At 44.0% G+C, this 9,469-nt stretch overlaps 1 protein-coding gene across 6 annotated transcripts in view; it reads right to left on the bottom strand.

Moving 5' to 3' along the window:
- Nucleotides 1-9,469, bottom strand: part of LOC129384294 (uncharacterized) — a 117,284-nt gene that overhangs the window by 100,116 nt on the left and 7,699 nt on the right. The window contains exon 3 of one of the 6 annotated variants that reach the window (XR_011896178.1): nt 847-2,166. The exons of the other annotated variants lie outside the window; for them this stretch is intronic. The gene's annotated coding sequence lies outside the window, so the exon portion shown is untranslated. Of the gene's footprint in view, nt 1-846; nt 2,167-9,469 lie in introns of those variants that run through there. 6 annotated transcript variants of the gene reach the window in all.

The raw sequence follows: 9,469 nt of genomic DNA, 5'->3' as shown, positions 1-9,469 counted from the left end.
CGCACCTTCCTACATGGCTGGAGTTCTTTGGTAACCTTCGTTCTGGAGCAACCATCGTGTATGTGTGTGTGTGTATATATATATATATATATATATATATATATATATATATATATATATATACACAGTGGGGAGCCCCCTGGGGCCATCCAATAGGATAAAGTACTAAAATATACAACAGGTATGACAAAACATAACATAAACAGTTGGATAAAAACAAGGGAGGCAACTGTAGGCAGTGATGGAAGTGGCACTTAGTCTTTTTGAGGAGCTTTCAGCAGAAAGAATTGCAGTTTGGAGCAGAAATATATGCTCTTAGAGCAATAAAAGAATGCTGTTGAGCAGCAACATACTACTCCAGTGCAAGGAAGACACACGGTGTAAGTTAGTACTTTCTGAAACATTGCATACAACACGTATTATGCTAAGATGCCAGTATTTTTTCTGCAACTTGCTGTTCCATTTTTTTTATACTAGAGGATGAAGATAAGTGCTAACTTAATTCTAATTCACAGTTAAATCTACATTCAAATAAAGAGTTAACCATCTTATTAACCCCCCATCAAACCGTGCTTGGCTTCATTATTTATTTCACCTAGTAAATGTTTTAACTATTCTAGCATTTCAGCCGCTAAACAATAAGGTTGAATGCACATAGCCGCCCAATTCTTTATCAATACAGTGCGAGCGCTGTATTCTCACACATTAAAAATACTGCGTAAGGATAAGCTCATGCACTTAAAGCTCATGCTAGTCAAAGCACATGGTCTTCTACGCTGTTCCAAGGAAGGCACTGGCACACTACCTGTTTGGCACTTCCGCGATTTTTATAAATAATTGGGTGGCTGTACTATATCTACACTATATTTCCCTACAACTGAAATTACTAGCTAAGCAAGTTGGTAGTTTATCAGAAGCACGACTTAGCAGTGCAGATACAGATGAAACTGAAACAATAATTTTATTTTAACTGTCCTCGCAGGAATAGATTCAACAGCATCTTTGTTTCATGACTTGTACACTCGTGGCTACTTCCTTCTCCCGTTATCGTATTTTTTTTCTATGTCGAAGCTGCCTAGTCATAATAAAATGCAACTCATGCACTTGTCAATATACCACTAAGTGACCACGAGAGAGGCGCATTGAGCAGCTGTGCCCTCACAATCGTGCATCAATAGTTACTTAACATAATTGCTATAGAAATTATACGGACACTTGAGGAAAAATTCCAAGGTTGTCGTCGGCGTCAGCGTCGCCGTGAAAGTGTGCATTATGTCCACATGCGATAAGATGGTGGCCACACGCCCTAAATGCTGTAGCTGTGATGGAAACCATGTGAGGGTGAGTAGTGAAGTTTGGTTGGTTGCTTGATGCTAACTGCAGTTGGTTGCTCCACTAACTGCAGTTTGACAAGGCTGCGGCCCCCTACAAACTCCAGCAGCAAGTGAACCGCAGTAATAGTTCTAAATAAATTTAAATGGCAAACAACTAAACATACTTATTGAAAAATAAATACAGTTTGACAAAAGATATACAAATAACCTATAATTTACACAAACAAGGAGCATAATAGGTTTTATTTGTCATACAATGTGGGAATATGAGAAACAGCATCAACGAATGACAAAACTGTGAAATAAAAACAAACAAACAGATAATAAATAAAAAATAAAAAAAACATCTCACGATATATGACGTTGAAATATCAGTGTCGTATCGAGCATGTAAAAACTAAAAACGGAAAGAGGCAAAAAGAACATTTTGCCACTTGCAAGTATAGATATCAAGAAAAAGCCAAAACGACACAGAAAAATTTAGTTTTCAATAAAAAGGAATGAGACAGTCATTGACAAATACATGAGCTACAAATACAATCAAGAGCGTTCTACGACTGCTGAAGTAAATAATACACGGTGTTGCTGAAACTAAGCAAGCAGCAGGCAGCAAAACGGCTTGATGGGTATGTGAACTAAATCGTACCTTGACCTGATAAGAACAAATAAAACATGCACGTGAATGCAGTCTCAGTGATTATCTCATGTTTGGCATATATGTTTAAGGCCACAGTTAGTTGAAATGATAGCGACTGATTTCCGTAATTTGTGCGGCATAATCGGTGAAGCCAAGGATCCCGAATTCTTGTGTTGTATAGGTAGTGTCGCTTTGCTAAACGAAAGGAACCAATAAAGTCAGTGTTATTGGTTTTAATGGTGAAATGATAAGTAGAGGAAAGACGGAATGCATAGGTAAATTCCACTTTTAGTATTTTAAATGTGTTAAAATAAGGAGATGTATGAACAGAATATAAAACGGTGGCGATTGCACGAACAGCATGCTTTTGACAAGACTGAGCTTCTTAATGTTATCTAATGATGTATAGCCCTATACAAGGTGGCAATAATTTAGTGTTGACAAAAATAATCCATTGTAAATCAAACGTTTAACTTTTGCGGGTAATGCTTGACAGTTTTTATTAATCAGTCCTGTGAAACAATTTAACCTGTTGCAGATATTCTCCACTTCCTTGTTCCATGATAGTGTCTCTGAAAATGTAACTCCCGATGTCGTAACCTCGTTAACAATACTAACTACATCATTATCAAGATATAAGGTTTCTGTCAATTCAACAACTGTGTGCTTAGTGCGATAAATTATAGCCTGTCTTTTTGGGTTGATTTTCAAGCAACTTCTTTTGGACCAATTTAATAGCTGTGCAAGCACATCATTTGCTAAAGACACCATCCTACCTGGCTTTATACCCCCCCCAAGAAAGGTGCTTTATCATCTGCATAGCCAACCCATTGACAATTTGTAAGAGCCAAAAATGTCGTTTATACAGCCAATGAACAAGAACGGCCCAAGTATGCTTGCTACCTTGAGGCAGTCCAGTGTTAATGTTGTTTGACTGTGAATTGAAATTACAATGTGAAAGAAACTGACTTCCCACGCATGCCATACTGTTCTAGATTTATACCGTAATAGATTACGTTGCACGTAGTCAAAAGCTTTACAAAGTCAATGTATACACCTAAGACATGGTGTTTATCCTCAAAGGCATCAATTATAAGTTTTTTTTTAGCAAGAAGAGCTTGTTCTGTACATTTGCCTTTCAAAACACCTTATTGGGGCTTGTAGATTAGCCTGTGTTTATTTAGGAATCCAAACAGCCGCACATGCATAATCTTTTTCAATCCTTTGGATGACACTGGTAGTATAGATATTGGCCTAAAGTTTGCTTTATCACCACCCTTTTGAATTGCACTTACCCTCGCCGTTTGCATGTTTTGCGGAAAACAGCTAGTTTCATGCACTAAATTAAACATTTTCATGAGGACAGGATGAATGATGTTTATAATATATTTGATACGGCGAATTTGCATGTCTTTTGCATCAAGTGTTCTTGAATTCTTTAGGCTGTTAACCTACAACTTCAACCTCTGTTGTCGGAAAAAACATCACACTAGAAGAGAGTGTGCTGGTTTCCCGAATAGGATACGGATTTACGTTGTAAGGATTTGGCTGGCCTACTGCAACAAAATGGTTATTCAGTGCATTTGACAAGTCTATTCGATCTTTCATTTGACCATTAATGCACAGACCTGAAATTGTACAGTCAGCCTTAGGATAAATTATGGCGTTTAGTCATTTCCACAGCAGCTCAGTATTGTTGGCCATGACGGAAAAACATGGCATAATACTCGTCCTTCGCACTCTTAAGTCTGGCATTAAAGCGATTTCAAACTACATAACAGTTTCCCACTTGCTAGGATTTCTGTTTTTAATAAAATCCCAGTAAAGGCAGTTTTTTTAGTTTGATTTGGCTGCGAAGGTTACTGGTTAGTCATGGCTTTCGTGAATTCTTACTTCTACAGTGTGCAACATAGGGGAAGTGTTTTTTGTAGGGTGTTAATAGATCAGTAATGAAAGTCTCGTACATGAAATTTGTGTCACGTATTGCAAGAACTTGGCGCCATCATGAGTTTCGACATCCTCATGAAAAGCCTCTAAAAGCACTCTTTTATATCTTGGAGACGCCGCGATGGCTCAAAAGGTTTCTTGATTGACGCTTCATTTTCGATGAAAGCAAAGATGGGAAGGTGGTGACCGCTTGCAATCGAACCACTACAGAAACATTTTTTTTCAGTGTTCGTGATCAAAAGACCAATAAGGGTAGTTGATGAATAGGTAATGTGAGTAGACTTCTCAATAGTGTTTACAAAACCATGTGACTGCAGTAGCAATGACAAGTCATTCTGTGCCCTTGAAATTTTTAGCATTTCAATGTTAAGGTCACTATTGAGGAAAAGGATGTATTTGTTGGCCCGAATGAAATAAAAAAAATTAAAAAACACACAAGAACATTAATATCGGCACCGGATGGGTAGTGGACAAGAGAAAAAATATTGGACCGACTGCGCACACTCAGAACGTCGATGCCAGCATTTGAAACAGAAAATTCAACAATATTAAATTAAATTATGGGGTTTTACGTGCCAAAACCACTTTGATTATGAGGCACGCCGTAGTGGAGGACTCCGGAAATTTCGACCACCTGGGGTTCTTTAACGTGCACCTATATTTAAGTACACGGGTGCTTCTCATTTCGCCCCCATCGAAATGCTGCCGCCGTGGCCGGGATTCGATCCCGTGACCTCGTGCTCAGTAGCCTAACACCATAGCCACTGAGCAACCACGGCGGGTAATTCAACAATATACTGTAAGCAGTAGAGTGGAACCCCGTTCATACATTTTTCACTGGACCGAGGAAAAAAAAACATAACAGCCGGGAAAACGCAAGTGAGGAAAGCTCCAAAAATGAATGAAAAAAGTGCAGCTTCAACTACAGACAATTTATTTCCACAAAGTGCGCTTAGGACTTCAAAAAGTCTAGAATGGTGGCTTGGCGTTTCTTTCGCTCGCTAGAAATCACCACTCGTTTCTCAATAGCCTGGAAGGCGGCATTGCTGTCAGCGTCGCTGTGAGGCGCGACGTACCTGCAGAGGAGGTCCAGAGTCGCGACGGCTTCTCCAAAGCTAGGATTTGGCAACTCCCCAGCATCATGCGGCTCGTGCTCCTCGTCGTCACCGCGCCACGACAATGGCAACGGACGAAGGAATATCCGCGGAAAATTTTGCTCTCTTTGGCGTACTCATGCTAACGTGCTAATGATTGTTTAGTATTGTTGCGGAGAAAGCGCGTCGGAGCAGCTCGGGAAAACGCAGCAGTGAGGAACGTAACAGCGCGGTTCTACTGTATTAACGTACTTCGTCGTTTTCATTTGTACATAGCCATCATCATCTTCCCTGTTCTTCGACTTCTTCGCGCATGAGCTGGAGCGTTGCCTTTTTTTGGGGAATAAACAGCGCTGGACAACTTGGTCGGTCTCAGTATTATAAAGTGGTGGAGGTACGTCAAGACCCCGACATCCTCTCGCGTTCCCGTCCTTCCTGGAGCTACGTTCTGGTCGTCGCCTGCGCCCGGCTATCCCTACAACGATGGACACTTCCAACCCCAGCTCTTTCGGCGCTTCTAACCCTACCACACCGACGACCCTGCCTGCGGCGCCCTCTTGGACTGTGACGAGACCTCAGCGCGATCCCCTTGTCATTGCGGGACTCCGCGGTGATGACGTCGACGATTGGATCAACCACTACGACTGCGTGAGTTCTTGCCACAAGTGGAACGACACCCAGAAATTGAGGCACGTCGCATTCTACTTGACCGGTGTTGCAAAGAAGTGGTATTTCAACCACAAATCCCACAACGTGGATTGGTCCACGTATACCTCCAAGCTGCAGCAAATCTTCGCTTCCTCATCTGGCCGTGCAGAAGTCGCCAAACAGAAGCTGGGCACGTGCCTCCAACTTCCACAGGAGTCTTACACCTCATACATAGAGGATGTCTTGGTTCTGTGCCGCCGTGCGAACCCTAGCATGATGGAAGCCGAACGCGTTGGCCACATATTAATAGGCATCGGGTCTGTCGCGTTCAACGCCTTAATCGTGCGAAATCCGACTTCTGTCCAAGACATCACTTCCACGTGTCAACACCTAGACGAGCTGCAGTCTATTCGTCTTCAACATGACAGCAGAGATCCCCAGGTTCCCCATTCTTCAGATCTGCATGCTCTTATCCGCACCATCATCCGCAAAGAGCTTCAAATACAAGACCTAAGGCGCCCACCTGCTGCCTGCGCCCCAACCCCCACCTTCAACTTGCACGAGGTCGTCAAGCAAGAGTTGACAGCGATGACTACACCCACGACACCTCTTGCTCCAGTAGTGCGCCCCACACCTACCTACGCGTATGTTGCTTCGCTACCCACCCCTACCATGACCTCTGTGCCTATTGACGTTTCCTATGACCATTTGGCTTCGACGGGAACCAGAGAACTTGCTGCGCCATCCTACCCTCAGTGGCTTCCACCTCGTCCGCTTTGTTTTTACTGTGGTATACGTGGCCATATATCTCGCTTCTGCCACTGTCGCCAGCAAGATGAAAGATGAGGCCATGCTGAGCACGAGAGAGACCGCACTCGCCGTCCAGACGCCCACTATCCCGGATCGTACTCGTTCCCACAACAGCGTTCTCCGTCTCCTCCAGCTGCTCCCAATCTGCCTCATAGTTCCCGTTCGGCTGGACGTCATTCTCCTTCGCCTTACCGGTGCTCTACATCACCGCTTCGCCCCACTTCCCATCTTGTCGACCAGCACTCGGAAAACTAACTGTTGCAGTTTCTGGAGGGGAAACTGCTTCTTATCAGTCTTCAAAAATTTCTCCTGTTCGCCCAGCCAATATGCTTTCTGTAACTGTCAAAGGTGTTCCTGCGTCAGCTCTTATCGATATCGGTGCCACTGTTTCTGTTCTTCGTAGTGATCTGTGTTTCCGGCTCCGGAAAGCCAAAAAGCCTCATCTTGAACCTATTTTGCGTGGTGCTAATAATGCATTCATTCACCCCGCAGACAGTGTACTGCTTGTATTCTCATCGACAGCATACGCCACCATATTGAGTTTCTCATCCTTCCAACATGTATCCATGAGCTTATACTGGGTTGGGACTTCCTACATTCTGCTTCAGCCGCCATTTCATGTAGAGAGGAAGTTGTCCATATCACGGATACAGCGCTTGCACCTGTTATGGACTCTTCACTTTCATGCGTGAACTTGGCCATCGCTGTAGACTCCGTCCTGCGTCCTGGTCACGAAGACGTTGTAACAGTAACATCCAGTGAGATCACCGACAGAGAGGCGCTAGTCGCCCCTACTTCCCGCTGTACTTCTCGCGGAATTCTCATTGCCACCTGTCTCGTCCGGTTTTCACGTGGCCGCAACCTTCTGTCTGCTTGCAACACGACCCCAGATCCAGTGATGCTGACCAAAGGGATGACTGTGGCAACCCTCACTGACACTCAACCTATCTCTATAGTTACGCTTTGCCCTTGCTCATCGCCAGCACCAACCTCAGGTTTGGATTCTTCTTTCCCTCCTCCAGCTGTTCTTGGTTCTGACCTAACCGCCGCGCAGACCGAAGCCTTACTGGTGGTCTTGGTAAAGTACAAAGCCTCTTTCGATAGATGTTCCCCTGTGTTGCGCCAAACTTCTGCGGCTACACACCGCATCCAAACCGATGGTTCCGCTATAATACGACGACGCCCCTATCGTGTATCGCCGTCTGAACGCAAGAGCATTGAACAACAGGTTGCTGACATGCTTGCGCGGAAGATAATACGGCCTTCATCTAGCCCATGGGCTTCTCCCGTGGTTCTGGTAAAGAAAAAAGATGGCTCCGTTCACTTTTGCGTCGATTATCGAGCGCTCAATAAGATCACACATAAGGACGTATATCCAATACCTCGAATCGACGACGCTTTGGACACACTACAAGGGGCGGAGTATTTCTCCGGCATTAATCTTCGATCAGGATATTGGCTAAATCCGATGAACAAGTCTGACAAAAAAAAGACCGCATTCGCTACACCAGACGGACTTTATGAATTTAATGTGATGCCTTTTGGCCTTTGCAACGCTCCTACCACATTTGAGCGCGTGATAGACAACATACTTCGTGGTCTGAAGTGGAAGACCTGCCTCTGTTATCTGGACGATATTGTCATCTTTTCGTCTGACTTCAGCCAACATCTTCATCAATTAGACGAAGTTCTCAAGTGCCTTGCAAATGCTGGTCTCCAAATCAATACAAAAAAATGCAAATTTGCAAGCAAGAGCATAATAGTGTTGGGCCACGTCGTCTCAAAAGATGGCATCCAGCCAGACCCCGAAAAGATTAGTGCTGTTTTTCAGTTTTCTCGCCCCCAGCAAAAGAAAGATTACGCAATTTCCTCGGCTTGGCGTCATATTTTCGTCAATTTACACGCAACTTCGCTGCAACAGCAGCTCCTCTACACAAGCTACTGGTTACCGGTGCCTCTTTCACATGGACTAGCGACTGCGAGTCGGCTTGATTCGCAGTCGCTGACTGACTCTGGAGCCTTGTCTGCGCAGTATCAGAGTCGATGAACCCTGCCAAGTGCCTTTTTGCGTTGCGGAGTGGAGGAACATTGTGCTCTTCCCTGACCGTCACTTGTAGAGCAAGCCTTGTGCAAACCCACTTCCACATTCATAGTAAGGTTTGTTACAGCGCAACACAAGACAAGGTCAACAGAAGGTATAAAACGACGACACGGCGCTAACTCTCAACTGATAATTTATAGAAGATATGTCTAACATATATATAGGTGCCATTTGATAACCATGACATGCACAAGATACAGAGATGCATCGAGGCAACTGTGACAAACTGATGCAAAATCAAAATTGACATAGGTAATGCAGCTCCTTGTCATGAAGAGTGATAGACGATTCACTGATACACGCTTTGTCCCTAAACTTTATATTGTTAGCTTCGGCGATTTCCCTTGTCAATTGGCTTAAGTGTTTAAAAAAATGACACTAGTTTTTTTTAAATTCGAGGCGACAACCGCACGACTCGCAGTGCTCCGAGAGATCAAGTGGCGCAACCCCTTGAAGAGATAGCTCATGCTCCCGAAGTCGAACATTCACACATCGCCTCGTTTGTCCCAAGTACTCTCGACCACAAGATAATGGAATGGCATACACAACCTGCGTAGCAAAAGTCATGTACCTGTTCACGTTTGACAGTGCATTTTCCCTTCACTTGCTTATCCTTCAGCAAATTATCAACTAACGGGCATATGCAACCTATCTTATGTTTCGCAGAAAAACGAACAGGCTTCTTTTTCGACGAACCTGTATGGGTTTCCTTTGTAGCGATTGCTACGAATGGGTGGATGTCTGATTTTCCCTTTATTATTTACTTCTCTCCACCTTGCGGGTTTCCGCAGAACTACTATGTCAAACACTTGCCTTTGTCTCGTGTTGTCGACAAATTCGACTTCGCCGTGCCATCTGCTAGCTGCTTGGTTAGGTCAGATGGTAGAGCGGCTGCCCC

Source organism: Dermacentor andersoni, chromosome 8 (genome assembly GCF_023375885.2).
Source record: "Dermacentor andersoni chromosome 8, qqDerAnde1_hic_scaffold, whole genome shotgun sequence".
Lineage (NCBI taxonomy): Eukaryota > Metazoa > Arthropoda > Arachnida > Ixodida > Ixodidae > Dermacentor > Dermacentor andersoni.
Note: the sequence above shows the minus strand (reverse complement) of the source record. Positions and strands in the feature narration are given on the sequence as shown.